We start from the raw sequence: 18,500 nt of genomic DNA on the forward strand, positions 1-18,500 counted from the left end.
GTCTCCTAAACTTGGAATTACAGACATGAGCCACCACAGCAAGCTAGGGTAAATTTCTTAATGACTCTATGCCCATTTATGTGTGTAATACAGAAAAAAAAATATTTCTTATCGGGTGGTTGCAAAGATTGAATGAGACAATGAACACACTACATGATGCTTGGCACACAGTGTTCAGTAAAGATAAGCATGGTTGTGTGGCTACTTCTTGAGTGTTTCTTGACCTGTTTCTTCTTCTCTAGCTGCATTTGACTGCCTTGATTCTGGTTGTCAGTATTTCTTATGTAGGCTACCACTGTGGTCTCTAATTGGATACCAAAAATATTTCTTGAAATTGTTTGTGATCATCTAAACTGAGAAAACATGAGGAGAAAGATGAAGTAGGTTTTTAGCTTGTGTATGGGAATTTGCTTTAGCAGATAGATGGGTTTCTACATAGGGAAAAATAGAAGCCAAGGTCAGACTAATGTTCACGATTCAGATAGTGAAGATACTTTGGCTTAAAATGTATCTTCAATAAAAAACTTTATACAAGTCAACACACCTGGCCAGAGAGCCACTGAGATTAAACTAGACTCTCAAGAAAGACTGAGCTATTGAGCCATTCTCTCTCCTCTATGGATCTGAGATCAAGGTGACAATAAAAGAATTTCCTTGTCTGATCTTTCAATATTAGTAGAAAGGAGGAAATAAGAAAGGGACCTTTCTCCTTCAGTTTGTTTCAACATGAACTGAATCTGCACGTCAAGCCATTCTGCCATGTGGATCTCCCTCCCCCCCGCCCGCTCCCTCTTCCACCTTAACTTATGTGATCATTTATGAGAGAGTGCTCTTTTCACAAAACACATGTGATCACGTTCCTTCTCTGCTTGTAACCCCCCAGGGCTCACATTCCCCCAATGAACAAAGTCCAGTGATACTCCAATTCATGCATGTTCTGGACCCAGCCTCTGTTCCCTACCACCTCTTCTGATACCCCTCCCTGCATCCTGCACCCCTCCTGACCACAGGAGTGTTTAGAATACCTTGAAAGCACCATCCTGTCATTTTTTTAAAAAACTTATTTATATTTTAATTTTTACAGACTACATTTTGAGTCATTGTACACAAATGGGGCACATAATTTCATTTCCATGGTTGTACATGATGTAAATTCATACCATTCATATAATCATACATGTACATGGGTAATGATGTCTGTCTCAGTCCACTATTTTTCATTCCCTCCCTCACTTCCCTCTACATAATCCGAATTCCTCAATTCTTCTCTCACTCCCTACACCCCCACCCCCATTATATATCATTCTCCACTTATCAGGGAACACATTCAGCCTTTGGTTTTTTGGGATTGGCTTATTTCACTTAGCCTGATATTCTCCAGTTCCATCCATTTATTTGCAAATGCCATCATATCATTCTTCTTTATGGCTGAATAATATTCCATTGTGTATATATACCACAGTTTCTTTATCCATTCATCTGCTGAAGGGCATCTAGGTTGGTTCCACAATCTGAGCTGCTATAAACATTGATGTGGCTGCATTTCTGTAGTATGCTGATTTTAAGTCCTTTGGGTATAAACAAAGAGTGGGATAATTGGGTCAAAAGGTGGGTCCATTCCAAGTTTTCTGAGCATTCTCCACACTGTTTTCCAGAGTGCTGTACCAATTTCCAACTGCACCAGCAATGTAAAAGTATACCAGACCGTAAACTATACTACAGAGCAATAGTAACAAAAACAGCATGATATTGGCACCAAAATAGACAGGCAGACCAATGGTACAGAATAGAAGACACAGAGACAAATCCGCATAAATACAGTCACCTAATACTAGACAAAGGAGCCAAAAATATCCTGTCATTTTTGCTTATAATTCTCTTTAGATCATTTCTCCAGCTCCTCGTCCTTTACATGTGATTCAAAGGTGTCCTTATCTCAGAAGATATCAGTGTTCTTCCATCCTCCAAGTTCACATGAGTTAAAAATCACCCTAAACTCAAATATCAGCTGTCACTTATTTGGGGCAAGTTTCTTAATTACTCTCGACCCACATTCTTATGTGTAAAATAGGATCTGCGATAATTTTTACCCATTGGATTGTTGTAAAAATGAGACCAGTACAAAATAAGGGGTTTTGTTTTTGTTTTTGTTTTTTAAATCCCACCACAGTTAATTACTAGACTGAACTGCAATTATGTGATGTCCATATTGTTGGCCTCTCTTCCTGTCTTTTGATTTAAAGGATATCTCCCTTTGCCCCTCCTAAGGAGACTGCTCTAGCCAGAGAAGTCTCTGGGTTTTATGATGCAGCATTAGAGGATAGGCAGGATAGATGGGTGAGGAGGAGTTTGACTCATGGAGGAGACTAAGCCAAACTCTAAAACAAAGAGCTGGATGAAGAAAGTCATGCAGAACAGGAGACAGGGCAAGAGCTTCTAGACGTTATGGAATGTGAAAATTAAAAGGAAATATGAAAATTGCTATGAGTTGGGTTTAACTTTGAGAGAAATAAATTAATGATTAAAATTACTTTGGGCTGGAGATGTAGCTCACTGGTAGACTGCTTTGTCTAGTGCACCCAAGGCTCTGGGTTCTATCCCCAGAACCCAAAAAATTTTATTTTAAAAATCACTCTTAGACCCTGGACTATACTTCTCTGAATATTTCCATACCAGCACAGGACCCTATAAGACTCAAATTCTTTATAGGATTTCCCTGGTTGCATTTTCTCTCAGCCTCTGGCATCCCTAGCAGAGGGGCTGCACTTCAGTCCCATCTTTAGCTCAGTGCAAGCACACAGCCTGGCACAAGGCATGTGAACGACACATGCTTATTGACTAAGTAAACATATCTACTGGATTATAAAATTCTAGTGATCAAGTGCTTTCTGTTATTTTCCCATATTTCCAAACTATAACAAGCTGAATGGTGACACCCCCAAAGATATGTGCATGTCCGAATCCCCAGAGTCTGTGAGTGTTAACTTACATGACAAAAGGTGTGATTGCTAAGGATCTTGAAGCTAAGCACTTATGATAGATTATCTGGTAGGTCACGATCACACGTATACTTACAAGAAGAGGCAGAGAGTTTTGAGACAGAGGGGGAGAAGGCAATGTGGCCCAGACAGAGCTGGAGGAATGGGACTACAAGCCAAGGAATAACTGGGGCCGCCCAAGGCCAAAAGATGCAAGGAAAGATTCACCCCCGGAGCTTCCAGGGTGAGTGCAACACCTTGATCTCAGACTTCTTACCTCCAGAATGTGAGAATATTTTTCCATTGTTTGAAGTCATGTAGTTTGTGATAATTTCTCATAGCAGCCACAGAAATGAATACGGATGCCTTACATATCAATGGATGCCCAATACTCTATCAATTGTTGGTCTCTGTCACTTATCATTGGCTGAGCTTCCTTTTTTAAGTCACTCACACCCCCACACACAGACTTTCATGGCCAACAGCCAAAACAGCACTTTGTTACTTTAACCTTGTAAACATTGTTTTAACAAAGATCTCTGCTCCTATCAGGGATTGACAGATTCCAGGAGTCATTCTGGCTACTTATCTCTTTATGTAATTTTATATGTGCATTTTAAATTTACATATCCATTTTATATGTACCCCTAATTGCATCCCTGCACACATTGCTTCATACATTTTTATATTCCCACATGTACAAAGCCTCTTACTCATTCCTTTGGGAAGGAGAGGACACGACGGGGAAGCACTTGATCCTGACATCACGGCAGCAGGAGAAATGGCTCGTGACAATGAGGGTGGAGAGGCTCCCTAGCTGACAGGCTCAGCAGTCTACCCACAGGAAACACTGCTGAACTGCAACAGAATCATGCCATTTTCTGATTCTGTACCGAAAGCATGAAGAAAACCATGAAGTTGCTCTGCTAGCCAGGAAATAAATATCTGAATGCAACCCTGCAAACATTGTTCCAAATATGGCAAAGGGTTAACATGAATGTCTGCTTGGAAGAAAATGCCAACAGTGACCCTAATTTGGTTTTCAACAGTATTCTCCTACTGTGTTCTTTAGAGGAGAGAGGCCTTCTTCCAGGGCTGGAGGAGGCCTGCAGGCCAGGAAGCCCAGGGAGATCACACAATCTCTCCCAGCTATACACACTTGCTTCTATTCATCAATGTCTGCTGTGTGATCTCCCCAAAAAGGTTGTTTCTAACTATACCAGACCTGGTTTCCACTTCAGGTGTCCCCTTTTATCCATTTTGCCTGATAGTCAAGTATTTCTTCACATGATATCTCAACACCAGAGATTCCAGACACTGACACACAATGATCCTTCCTGTCATTTCCACCAACCGACGTGACCTCCTCTAAAAGCTGCAACTATCCACAAGCACGTCCAGGTCAGATTTGATTTTATGCTAATATCCTACATCCCCTGCAAGAATACACATCATGGTCTGGAAATATCAGTACACTCGGCTCTCTCTACACCACCACTGGTGACAGTACAACATGGATCCCCCTTCTCAACTCTGTGCCAAACTTGGCAGAGGTAGGGGAGTAGGTAGAAAGAAGGGGAGAAGGGAGTGTTTTTAAAAGTTCACCCACAAAGTGTGGACCCTGGTAAGGATACATAACTAACTTTCTTGGATCTTAATGTCCTTGTTTGTAAAGTGGGGTTAATAATGGTAGCTACTGACTTCATAGGATAGCTAGGATTATCAACCAAGGGTGTAGATGATAAGCACTTATGTTAGTCAGCTCTTTCCCACTGTGACCAAAATAACCGACAAGAACAACTTAGAAAGAAAAGTGTTTTTATTTGTGGTTTCAGAGGTTCAGATCATGGTGGGCCAACTCCATTGCCCTGGGCCAAGATGATACAGAACATCAAGATGCAAGGAACCTAGGAAGATGGCAGAATAGAGTTCACTTCCCTGACAGCTCCGTGATGTGAAACCAAGAAAAGCAGACAGGCAGCTTTTCAGCAAGGTGGGAGAAGGAACAAAAATTATGGGGGGGTGGGGACTTTACAGAATTTAATACTGGACACTCAATACAGACTGGGGACTCAGAAGATTGAATATAATAAAAAGGAAGAAATTCCCAGTCCCACAGTTGCAGTGGTGGCTAGAGGCACAAGCGAGAATGGTCCCTCTGTGAACACAGTAAAACAACAAGGGAATTTAAAACGCCTCCATTGCTGGGAGGACTGAGGCTGTAGGGGTACAGAGAGTTTAGAGATCAGAGTCACTGCCTGACTAAACAGTAAGGTGTGCTGCACAATATCCTCGCACAGGAAAGAAGCCACCATCTCTCCTGGTGGTGGGCAGAGGACAGCAGAAGGAACCATTCTGCAGCTGCAGTGTGGGGGCCAGCAGCTGGGGGAACCAATTTCTGGAAGACCCAAGTCTGGCTCAATAAACAAGCCAGGTAAACCCACCCTGCGCAAGAGAGAGCATGCCTAAGTGACCAGGAGAAAATCTAACATGGAGAGAGGTTTACACAGGGAAATACTGATCACAGAAACCCACATGGCTTCCCCCTCCTCTTTCAATCTGGCTGCTTGCAGGACTGGTTCAATAGAGAAGCACCTGACTGGGAATGTGAAAGGGCAGCAGGGGTGGGAGAGGTTGAGTTTGGAGACTAAATCAGAGACCAGGAATCATGGGGTCAACAAGTGACATGATGCACTAAGAACTGGCTCCTACACCACAAAAGTGGAACCCAGAGGAGATTCCTGGGATGCAATCTTCCAGCATGGACAGCAATTGCTAGGTCCTGGAGGTGTGCTGATTTAAAGTCTCCAGACAAATTGGCATTCAGCAATGAGTCTGGAGCATACCCATACCTAAACCCTGCCTCCAGGATTAACCCTCTCACCCTAGCAACCCCACACTGAGAATGGAGCCAGCATCTGATTCCAGATAACACAACCCAATTGCTGAGAAGGGAAGTTGAGAATCTTTTGAATTCCAGTAGAAACAACTGCTCAATTTTTTTTCTTTTTCTTCTCACATTTCTACCATTTTTAACTAAACCATTTCTGAGCCTCCCAATCAACAAATGTATTTTTAATTTTCTTAATTTTTACATTATATATTTCATCCCTTATCTGTTTCCCTTGATTCTTTCTCTTTTCTACTAACAGCCAACCTCTGTCATTTCCTCTTTCACTCTTCCTTTAATTTACTTCTATCTTTGTTCCTCCTTCCTTATAAACATCACATCTTACACCACTTCTGTTCTCTTTGACCACAATTTAAAATCATAAACCCTTTGGCAAACTTACTACAGGAAATAACCGAACATATCATTTCTGTTTATTGTGACAAAACTGTAGACATCTTAATAGGAACTATTTGGTTTTAAGGCTATGTATTGTTTGCATTGGTTGCTGTTATTGTTTGTCTCTGCCTTAAAGGCAAGGTACTAGTAACCTTTAGGAACACTGTACATCTACAGGGTAGAAACTGTACTGCTTCCTCAGATCCACACTGCTAGATGCATAGACACACAAATAACATGAAAAAGACAAGGGAAAAAAATGGCCTCAAACAAACCAAGATGCTCCAATAATAGAATCCACTGATACCACAGTTGAAGGAATACCAGAGAAGGAGTTTAGAATGTACATAGTTAAACTGATCTATGAGGTAAAGGAAAATATAGGGAGTAAAATCAGAAAGAAGATTCAGGAGGTGAAATATCACTTTAATAAAGAGGCAGAGATTATAAAAAAGGAATCAAGCAGAAATCTTTACAATGAAGAAAATAAACAAAATTAAAAATTCAATGGAAAGTATCACCAACAGACTACTACTTGGAAGACAGAACCTCAGACAATGAAAACCAAATATATACTCTTGAAAATAAAGTCATCTGCACAGAGAAGATGGCAAGAAACCATGAACAGAACTTCTGAGAAATATGGGATAACATGAAAAGACCAAATTTAAGGTTTATCAGGATAGATGAAGGCACAAAGATACAAACCAAAGTATTTCACAATCTTTTCAATGAAATAATATCAGGAAACTTCCCAAACTTAAAGAATGAAATGGAAAATCAAATACAGGAGACTTACAGGACCCCAAATATACAAAATTACAACAGACCCATACCAAGGCACAATATTATGTGAAAACACTTAACATACAGAATAAGGATAGAATTTTAAAAGCTGCCAGAGAAAAATGTCAGATTACATTTAGAGGAAAACCAATTCAAATTTCAGCTGATCTCTCAACCCAGACCTACAAGGCTAGGAGGCACTGGAATATATACCAAGCTCTGAAAGAAAATGGATGCCAACTAAGAATTCTATAGCTGGCAAAATTAAGCTTCAGATTTGAAGATGAAATAAAAACCTTCCAAGATAAACAAACATGAAAAGAATTCACAAAGCCTGTACTACAGAACATTCTCAGCAAAATAGTCCATGAAGATGAAATGAAGAAACAAAAGTGGAAACTAGTAAAGGAAGGAACTACACTTAAAGAATAGTCAATCAAAGGAGAAACTAATTTAAATTAAAACCAGAAATAAACCAAAATGACTGGGAATACAAATCATATCTCAATAGTAACCTTGAACGTAATGGCCTAAACTCATCAAAAACAGAGTGGCAGACTGGATTAAAAACAAAACCCAACAATATGCTGGCTCCAAGAGACTCACCTCATAGGCAAAGTCATCTACAGAATGAAGGTGAAAGGATGGGAAAAACCATATCACTTATATGGATTGAATAAACAAGCAGGGGTTTCTATTCTTATATTGGATAAAGTGGACTTCAAGCCAAAGTTAATGAAAAGGAACAAAGAAGGACATTTTATATTGCTTAAAGGAATTATACATTAACAAGACATAACAATTGTAAATTTATATGCCCCAAACAATGATGCATCTATGTACATCAAACAAACCCTTCTCAATTTCAAGAAGCAAATAGATCACAACCAATAATGCTGGGTGACTTTAACACACTTCTCTCATCACTGGATAGATCCTCCAAACAAAAACTAAACAAACTATAGAATAATACAATCAATAATTTAGACTTAAAAGACATAGAGTATTTCATCCATCAATGTTCGAATACACTTTCTTCTCAGCAGCACATAGATCCTTCTCTAAAATAGACCTATCTTATGCCACAAAGCAACTCTTTGCTAATACAAGAAAATAGAGATAATACCTTGCATTCTATCACATCATAATGAAATGAAATTAGAAATCAACAATGAAATAAAAAATGGAAATTACTCTAACACCTGGAGACTAAATAATAAGCCATTGAATGACCAGTAGACAGATGAAGAAATTAGGTATGAAATTTTTTTTAAAAACTTAGAAATAAAGGAGAATAGCAACACAAAATATCACAGTCTCTCTGTGAAGGCAGTTCTAAGAGGAAAGTTCACTGCACTGAGCTCATTCATTAAAAGAATAGAAAATAGCCAAATAAATAACCTAACATTACATCTCAAATCCCTAGAAAAAGAACAAATCAACATCAGAAGTAGTAGAAGACAGGAAATAATTAAAATCCAAGCTGAAATAAATGAAATTAAAACAAAAGAAATAATTCAAAAAGTGACAAAAAAGTTGGTTCTTTGAAGAAGAAAAAAAAAATCAATGAAATTTATAAGGTTAAGGGAGAAAAAGAAAAATATTACTAAAATATGTGATGAAAAAGGAAATATCATGAGAGACACTATGAAAATACTGATAACAATCAAAAACTATTTTGAAAATTTATACTCCAATAAAATAGAAAATCTTGAAGACATCAGCAAATTTCTAGAGACATACAACCTACCCAAACTGAATCAGGAGGACATACGCAATTTAAACAAATCAGTTTCAAGCAATGAAATAGAAGACACCATCAAGACTACCAACTGAAAAAAAAAAAAAAAAGAAAGAAAGAAAGAAAAAAGACTACCAACTGAGAAAAGTCCAGGACCAGACAGATTCTCAGTCAAATTCTACTAGACCTTCAAAGAAGAATTAACACCAATATTCTTCAAATATTCTATGAAATAGAAAAGGAGGGAACCCATCCAAACTCATTCCATGAGACTAGTATCACCCTGATACCAAAGCCAGACAAAGACACAAGGAAAGAAAACTTCAGACCAATATCCCTGATTCTGGCAAATCGCATACAAAAACACATTAAAAAGATAGCGCATCACAATCAGGTGGGGTTCATCCCAGGGATGCAAGGTTGGTTCAACAAATGGAACTCAATAAACATAATTCATCACATCAGTAGAATTAAAGACAAGAATTATATGATTATCTCAATAGATGCAGAAAAAGCATTTGACAAATACAGCACCTCTTCATGTTCAAAACACTAGTAAAACTAGGGGTAGTAGGAACATTCTTCAACATTGTAAAAGTTACATATGCTAAACCCAAGGTTGACATAATTCTAAATGAAGAAAAATTGAAGGCATTCCCTCTAAAAACTGGAACAAGACAGGGATGTCCTCTTTCACCACTTTTATTCAACATCATCTTTGAAACTCTAGGTTGAGCAATTAGAAGAAATTAAAGGCATATGAATAGGAAAAGAACAACTCAAACTATCCCTCTTTGCCAATGACATGGTTCTATATTTAGAAGATTCAAAATATTCCACCAGAAAACTTCTAGAACTCATAAATGAATTCAGCAAAGAAGCAGGATATAAAAACAATACCCAGCTTTCAAGACACCACTGTCGCCTGTGGTTGTTCTGTCAGCCATGGTCAACCCTATTGTGTTCTTTGACATCGCCGTCAATGGCGAGCCCTTGGGCTGCATCTCCTTCAAGCTGTTTGCAGACAAATTTCCAAAGATAAGAGAAAATTTTTGTGCTCCGAGTACTGGAGAGAAAGGATTTGGTTATAAGGGTTCCTGCTTTCACAGAATTATTCCAGGATTTACGTGCCAGGATGGTGACTTCACACGCCATAATGGCACTGGTAGCAAGTCTACATCTATGGGGAGAAGTTTGATGATGAGAACTTCATCCTGAAGCATACAGACCCTGGCATCTTGTCTATGGCAAATGCTGGGCCAAACACAAACAGTTTCCAGTTTTTCATCCGCACTGCCAAGACTGAGTGGTTGGATGGCAAGCATGTGGTCTTTGGGAAGGTGAAAGACGGCATGAACATTATGGAAGCCATGGAGTGCTTTGGGTCCAGAAATGGCAAGACCAGCAAGAAGATCACCATTACTGACTGTGGACAACTCTAATACATTTCACTTGTGTTTATCTTAACCACCAAACCATTCCTCTGTAGCTCAGGAGAGCACCCCTTTACCCCATCTGTTTGCAATATCCCATAATCTTTGTACTCTCACTGCAGTTCTTTGGGTTCCATATTTTCCTTATTTCCCTCCCAAGTCTAGCTGGATTGCAGAGTTAAGTTTATGATTATGAATAAAAACTAAATGACAAAAAATATCAATACCCATAATTCAAATGCATTTCTAAACATAATCAATGAATCCACTGAAAGAGAAATTAGGAAAACTACCCCATTCACAATAAACAAATATACTAAAAAAAAAAAAAACAAAAAACTTAGGAATCAATCTAACAAAAGAGGTGAAGGACCTCTACAATGAAAACTACAGAACACTAGAGAAAGAAATTGAAGAAAACCTAAGATGGAAAGATCCCCCATGCTCTTGGATAGGTAGAATTAACATGGTCAAAATGGCTATACTATCAAAAGTGCTATACAGATTTAATGCAATTCCTGTTACAATCCCAATGATATTCTTCATAGAAGCAGAAAAAGCAGTCATGAAATTCATTTGGAAAAATAAGAGACCCACAATAGCCAAAGCAATCCTCAGTAGGAAAAGTGAAGCAGGAACCATCACAATACCAGACCTTAAACTATACTACAGAGCATAGTAACAAAAATTGCCATGGTATTGGCACCAAAACAGACATGAAGACACAGAGACAAACCCACATAAATATTTTTATCTCATACTAGAGTAGGTGCCGAAAAGATAGCCTATTCAATAAATGGTTCTGGAAAAACTGGAAATTCATATGTAGCAAAATGAAAATAAACCTTTCTCTCTCACCCTGCACAAAACTCAACTCCAAGTGGATCAAGGACTTAGGCATTAGAACAGAGACCCTGTGCCTAAAAGGAGAAAAAGTAGGCCAAAATCTACATCATGTTGGCTTAGGAACTGACTTCCTTAACAAGACTCCTAAAGTGCAAGAAGTAAAATCAAGAATCAACAAACAGGATGGATTCAAACTAAAAAGCTTCTTCTCAGCAAAGGAAACAATCAAGAGTGTCAAGAGAGAGCCTACAGAATAGAAAATCTTTACCACTCGCACCTCAGATAGAGTATTAATCTCCAGGATATAAAAAGAACTCAAAAAACTTAAACCAAAAGCACAAATAACCCAATCAATAAACGGGGAAAGAAACTGAAAACACTTCAGAGAAGAAATACAAACCATAAACAAATATATGAAAAAAATGTTCAACATTTCTAGCAATTACAAAAATGCAGATTAAAACCACACAGATTTCATCTCACTCTAGCGAGAATGGAAATTACCAAGATTACAAGCTGCAATAAATGTTGGTGACAGTGTGGAGGAAAAGGTACACTCATACATTGCTGGTGGGACTCCAAATTGGTGCAACAATTATGGAAAGCAGTATGGAGATTCCTCAGAAAACTTGGAATGGAACCACCATTTGACCCAGCTATCCCACTCCTTGGTCTATACCCAAAGGACTTAAAATCAGCATACTACAGAAATGCAGCCACATCAATGTTTATAGCAGCTCACTTCACAATAGCTAAACTATGGAACCAACCTGGGTGCCCTTCAACAGATGAATGAATAAAAAAAATGTGGTATACATACACAATGGAATATTACTCAGCCATAAAGAGAAATGAAATTATGGAATTTGCAGGTAAATGGATGAAACTAAAGACTATCATGTTAAGTGAAATAAGCCAATCCCCAAAAACCAAAGGCCAAATGTTCTCTCTGATATGCAGATGCTAACTCACAACAAGGGGGCAGGGGTTAGGGAAGATTAGAAGTTCACTGGCTTAGACAAAGGGGAATGAAAGGAAGGAGGGGGAATGAGAATAAGAAAGATAGATTGAATCAAACATTATCACCTTATGTGCATATATGATTATACAACTAATGTAATTCTGCATCACATACAAGAATGAGAAGTTATACTCCATATATGTATAATATGTCAAAATACATTCTACTATCATGTATAACTAATAAGAACAAATAAAAATAGATTTAAAATAATTCATCAAAGATGTATGGATTCATTTATGGATCTTTAATCTATTCCTTTGCTTTATGTATCTGTCCCTTCGCCAGTATCACATTATTTTGGGTGCAGATTTGTAGCAACTGGAAATTTGGGAACATAAATTCTCCAACTTTTCTTCTAGTTTGCAAGATTTCTTGTAGCCATTTATTGTCTCTTACAATGCCATATAAATTTTAAAATTAATTTGCCCATTTTTTAAAAAAAGATAAGCAGTTGGAATTTTAATGGGCATTGCATTAAACTGTTGATATATTTGGGGAACATTGCCTTAATAATAGTAAATGTTCAAATTCATAAACATTGAGGATATTTACATTTATTTAAGTCAGCTTTAATATCTTTCAACAATGTTTTGTAATTTCCAGTGTACAAGCCTCTAGTCTCATTTGTTAAATTTGTTTTTAAGTAGTCTACTATTTTTATACTATTTTCAACAGGAAGGTTTTATTTTATTAATTTCATTTTCTACTTGTTCATTGCTATTGCATAGACATAAATCTGATTTTTCTTTTCTTTTTTTTTTTTTAAAGAACATCATGACAGAAAGGGATAGTGAAGAAGCTCTGCTCCATTCATGGTCACCAGGATGTACAGCAAGAGAGAGAGGAAGGGGCCAGCTGGAATAGACACCCTTGCTGCATTAACGCATGACCTTTTGGGGGACACCTCTTATCCAGACCCTAACAACTTAGCACAGAGAAAGCACCAAGTAAATACTGGACATATGTATGCTTGCAGAGAGCCAACAGGAGACTAAATTCTCCAGTTAGATTTCTAAGTCCTTTCCACATTTATTCCTTCCTGGGACTCTTAAACTTTCATCTCTTGTTTATAGTTCCCCAGGGACGCCTCAGGGAGATATGGGCTCTTGGCCTTACTCAGTGTTCAGCAGGAACACTGGCTTCCTCACAGAGCTTTGCTGGGATCAGGTGTCCCTGCAGAGAAGAGAGACTAGGACTTAAGTACAGCTGGCCATCAAGAAGCCTCGGTGGCTCTCTCCCACCCACAGGTCATGACACACGAATCAGGCACACGCACTACATGGCTCAGGAAGATGCACTCGGGGTGGGTGGAATCTGGCCCTCCCCACCACCCCCAAAAAGGTAAGGCTTCAGTTAGAGTGAGAACAGGTGTCACAGGCATGCCCTGCGTGAACTCAACTCACCACACATGCAACATCTCCCTAACCCTGGCTATTATTTACAGTTATTTCTTAGCTAAGGCTTCCTTCTAAGCCTTAGCTAAGATCTTGTTGAAACCTTAAGTTACAGTCATAGATTAACCAAGGGCAAGACTGGTCCACTAGAGTCTTCAGCCAATAATTACTTCATAAGATGAACACACCACATTGTTATCATTAGGTATCAGGAATTATTCAGTTAAAATCTGTAACATCTTTACAAGAAGAGGTTCCTAATGCGAAGGGAGTGGAAATGACACTGACCTTAAATTGCCTATTATATGCCCAGATTTAGCTCCAGAGATCATTCATTCCCAAGAGTTTTAAGCAGTCTTAAAATAGTCATTTCTCCCAGGACAGTCTCATTATTATCATAGCCAAATTATTTCTACAACGAAAACATTTAATTAGTTGAGCTTCCATCTTCAGGAGCCAACATGAAGAGATTATAAATTTTGGGAGCTCAAATGAGAAATTACAATGCTTAAGACCCTTCTGTGTCACAGTCCCAGGTTAACCCCTGCCTTCCATCTTGGGTCCCTCTCTCACAGTAGGGGGCTTCGCTTCCTCCTGTAGAGGAAATCTGGATCCACTACAATAGGTGGTGGAGCTCTCTCCCTTCCAGGCTTGTTCTTTCCTGCTCCCAGGGGCCTGGGGCAGTCGTTGGTGGGGGAAATCCATAGACCCTTTCCTGGGGGATATTCCAGTCCTGGCAGTCCTTCTCTTGGACATTCTCTCCAGCCCCTCACCAAGATGAAGTTTCCCTGATACCATGGAACAGGACTCCCACAGGAAATCCTTGTCACAACAAAGGTGCAGGGAGTTAACACGGGTGGAGCCACCTGAGACCTGTGATGGGGCAGTCAGCACACTGTCCTGGATTCTCCTAACTTACTGGGCCAGTATAAGAGCCTCTTCAAAGACCTCAGCAGAGGCAGCTGCCTCATAATGGGTGCCTCCCTTTTCAAAGCTCTCCCACCCCAGCTGATGATCAGGATCCGGTTTCAGTATGGTCTACAGGAAAAGAGTCCCTGCTTGCAGGGCACAGCTCCATGCTGAAGGACTTTCAGGACCCACTGTTGCACTGACAGAAGCTGGGGGAGCAGGTGGGTAGAGAAGGACGATGAGGGAATGCCAAGCTAGACTGGTGAGAACTCATCCACATGGGAGCCTTGGGGTTTGGTAACCAGGCACAGACAGCCTAAAGTTGGTCCTCATACCCTGGGATGGCTCCTTGAAGCCTGGGCATGACGCTAGCCAACTGTAAATTAAATGGAGAATGCTAGAACCACTTTGGCAGACTATTAGGAGGTAAAATGATTCAAAGGTGGGCATGCTGGATAGATTATGGGACAGCAAAAGACTCTACCATCCAATTATGATCCCAGGAGGGCAGAGGAATTACTTCCTGTCTTATAGGAATAAGTACACTAGTGAAGGGCACAGTGTCATTGAGAAACTTGACAGTTCTGTCCTCTGTTGGCTGAGTTTACAGAAGACACCACTGTAGTATTGGGCTTTTGATTTAGTGGAGGGTGACAGGATTCCAAAACAGAGGCTAGGCAGTGAAAAGCAATCAGAGGCTAGATGGATAGAAGGGCTATAAGTGGCAGTGAGGCCAGAGGATGCTTTGACATCAGGGATCTGCATCAATGGCTGATTGTCTATGGGCAAGGTGGATGGACAATAGTACCTGACTTGTACAAAAAAGAGCAAGTGAGAGGGACAAAAGAGCTGACATCAGTTGCTGCCATTTTCAGGCTCAGGGCACTGGTTGAGGAGGAGCTAGGTCTCCTCAAGGAGGTATCCTGTGGAACCCCCATTTAGTTCACACAATAAAGATTTCACTGGTCCTACAAAAGGACCATCACTACTAGGATCAAGGGCACCAGGGAAAAGTGAATGCCAGCTCTTTTGAAGAGTGTTAGATGTGGGTCTGAGCTGACCCTGATACCATGGGACCTAAAATGGTGTTCTCCAGTTTGAGTAGGGGCTTATGGAGGTCAAGTGTCAAGTGGAGCTGTGGCCATGTCTATTTCACAGTGGGTCTGGAAGGTCTATAGAAGCACCTTGTGGTAATTTCTCCAGTCCCCAAAGGTATGATGTATGAGATACATATACTTAAAAAAGGGGGAACCCTCACAATGGTTCCATGGGTGAACAGGAGTTGGGATACTACCTAGAAGAGGAAGACCTATAGATATAATTTTTCTGTATGTATATAAAGCAAAACATTTTATCCTGTTTCTGAAGTAGTTGGCAGCCATCAATTGGGTAATTTCACCACAGAAAGAAACACAAAAGCAACTCCATGCACAGGCTTTGGGTTTGATCTCCACCACAAAGAGAGGAAGGAAAAAAAAAAAAAAACAGCTGGGTACAGTGGTACACATCCGTAATCCCAGCAACTCGGGAGACTGAGGCAGGAGGATGGTGAGTTTGAGGCTAGCCTGGGCAACACAGGAAGACCCTGTCTCAAAAAAAACAAACCAAATACAAACAACTTGATATTGTGTACATCCTGCTGGAGGTACATGGACACAGGTTCATGGTGAACTGGTTGCCAATTCCAGGGGAAGAATAAGCACCTCACCCCCTGCACCATGAATAGTGCCAATTTGTATCGCTTGCCTGAGTCGAGTGAGTCAGAACACTCCCAAGTTCTAGGAAGCAGGTTTATTATTTATAGATAGGCAGCAAGGGACACCAGATGCCTAGGATTCATAATGAGCCAGCCCCTTAAGATGCAGGAAGGCTACACAGGGCAAAGGGAACCTTGACTGTGCATGCTCCACTTGTACCACAGGTGGTGTGCTCTGAGAAGCAGCTCACCCTGGGTTTTATACCCCAGGGAATACATGAACCACCAGGCAAAGCATTGAAGCACATTGTTTCCAGGGGGACAGGATAAGAGCCTGGCTATTCCTGTCAGTGCCTCCTTATCTCAGGGTGTTACATGCCCAGCATATTCTACAGCTATTCTTGACACTGCTCCCAGGAAAGCTGAGAACACAGAGTTGCTCCAAGGGCATGCAGAGCACCGCCCTGCAGCACAGAATACTGCGGTGAGGGAGTCCTGTCCCTCCCACCCCAGAAAAAGAGCCCTACTCTAATCAAGCTCCCAGGACATTTAACTACCAATCTACAGGAAAGACAACCAACCAACATGTTATGTGACACCACAGAGATATTTGTTCCTAACCTGTTGTAATTTTTAAAATAATATTTGTAAATATAATACAAATACACTTGAAATTTTTTAAATATACAAAATGCAAGCTCTAATTGTTTATTCATAGATTCTACAGACACGAAAGTACATTCCAGTCAGGCACAGTGGCACATGACTGCAAGTCCAGGCCTTGGGAAGCTGGGGCCAGAGAAACCAAGTTTGAGGCAGCCTTGCAACTTGGCAAGCCCCTGTCTCAAAAGGAGGAAAGCAGGTCGAGTGCCAGAGCATCTGTGGGTTTAATGCCAGTACCACTGTTATAGTTATGTGAGGTGTCCCCCAAAAGCTCACGTGTGAGACAATGCAAGAAGGGTCAGAGGAGAAATGATTGGGTTTTAAAAGTCTTAATCCAATCACTGATTTAATCCCCTGATAGGGATTATCTGAGTGGTAACTGAAGTGGTAGGGTGTGGCTGGAGGAGGTGGGAATTGGGGGCATGGATTTGGGTATATATTTTGTATCTGGAGAGTGGAGTCTCTCTCTCTGCTTCCTGATCTCATTTTTGAGATGCTTCTCTCTGCCACTCTCTCCTGCCATGATGTTTTACCTCACTTTGAGCCCCAAGGAATGGAGCCCACCTTCTAAGGACTAAGACCTCTGAAACCATGAGCCCTCAAATAAACCTTTTCTCTTCTACAATTGTGCTGGTCAGATCCTTTTAGTCACAAATGAAAAAGTTGACTAAAACAACTACATAAAAAAATTCCAATAAATATTAAGAAATAACTATGAAAGTTGTACACTTCATTCACTGAAAATGTGCATACAGTCAGGCACGGTGGCACATGCCTATAATCCCAGCAACTTGGGAGGCTGAGGCAGAAGGATCAAAAATTCGAGACCAGTCTAGAACTCAGTGAGACCCCAACTTTAAATAAAAATTTTAAAGGGCCGGGATGTAGCTCAGTAGTAAAGCACCCCTAGGTTCAATCCCAATACCAAAAGAAAAAAAATGCACATACAGGCAATTAATATAAAATGACCATCACTCATGACTTTATTTTATTCTGCAGTTATAATTAAATAAAATTATAAGCAGCAATTCCTCATATTAAATGACTATTTACATGCTTTGAAGGAACACCATGTGTATCGCTACTTAAGGAAACCATTTCCTTCTAGCCTGCGGGCCATCTAAGCTGAACTTAGCACAACACAACCTGTTGTAGTTATATGAATTCTTTCAAAGATTCATAACAACTGTAATGAAGAAAACCATCTCATGGAGGTGTTGTATATGGGAGTGGGAGAACAGATTGAGGTAATTTTAGCAAGCTCAAGATATTTACTTTTTAAAATTTATCAAAATAAGATAACTGATGTTCCATTTTAAAAATTCATCTTCGATCTGCAGTGGTCCACTCTAGTCATTTATCTTGTAATGTTAAATTTAAATGATCCTTTCTACAACATGAATGACCTTTGAGGACATTAGGCAAAGTAAAATAAACCATTCACAAAAAGACATCCTGCATAATTCCACTTATATAGGGCACTTAAAGCGGTTAAAGGCAGGGAGACAAAGTAGAATGCTGGCTGGGGAAGGTCAGATGGGGAATTAATAATTAGTAAGCACTGTTTCCATTTTACAAGATGAAAGTTTGAGAGACGGACAGGGGTGATGGTTACACCACACCGTGTATCAATACTACTGAACATATTTAAAATGATGATGGTGGTAAATTTTATGTTATATACTTTACCAGAGTAAAGACAATTTCTAAAGGAAGTATGTACTGAAGTCGATACTAGTTG

The 18,500-nt window shown here is 39.9% G+C and overlaps 1 protein-coding gene and 1 pseudogene across 3 annotated transcripts in view; one reads left to right on the forward strand and one right to left on the reverse strand.

Moving 5' to 3' along the window:
* The window catches only part of ANKRD6 (ankyrin repeat domain 6), a 214,604-nt gene that overhangs the window by 72,655 nt on the left and 123,449 nt on the right, over nucleotides 1–18,500 (reverse strand). The gene's annotated exons all lie outside the window — the stretch shown is intronic.
* Nucleotides 8,895–18,364, forward strand: LOC306666109 (peptidyl-prolyl cis-trans isomerase A-like; annotated as a pseudogene). Its single transcript has one exon. The product of its transcript is annotated as a peptidyl-prolyl cis-trans isomerase A-like (transcript).

This window comes from Sciurus vulgaris (assembly GCF_902686455.1).
Source record: "Sciurus vulgaris genome assembly, chromosome: 7".
Lineage (NCBI taxonomy): Eukaryota > Metazoa > Chordata > Mammalia > Rodentia > Sciuridae > Sciurus > Sciurus vulgaris.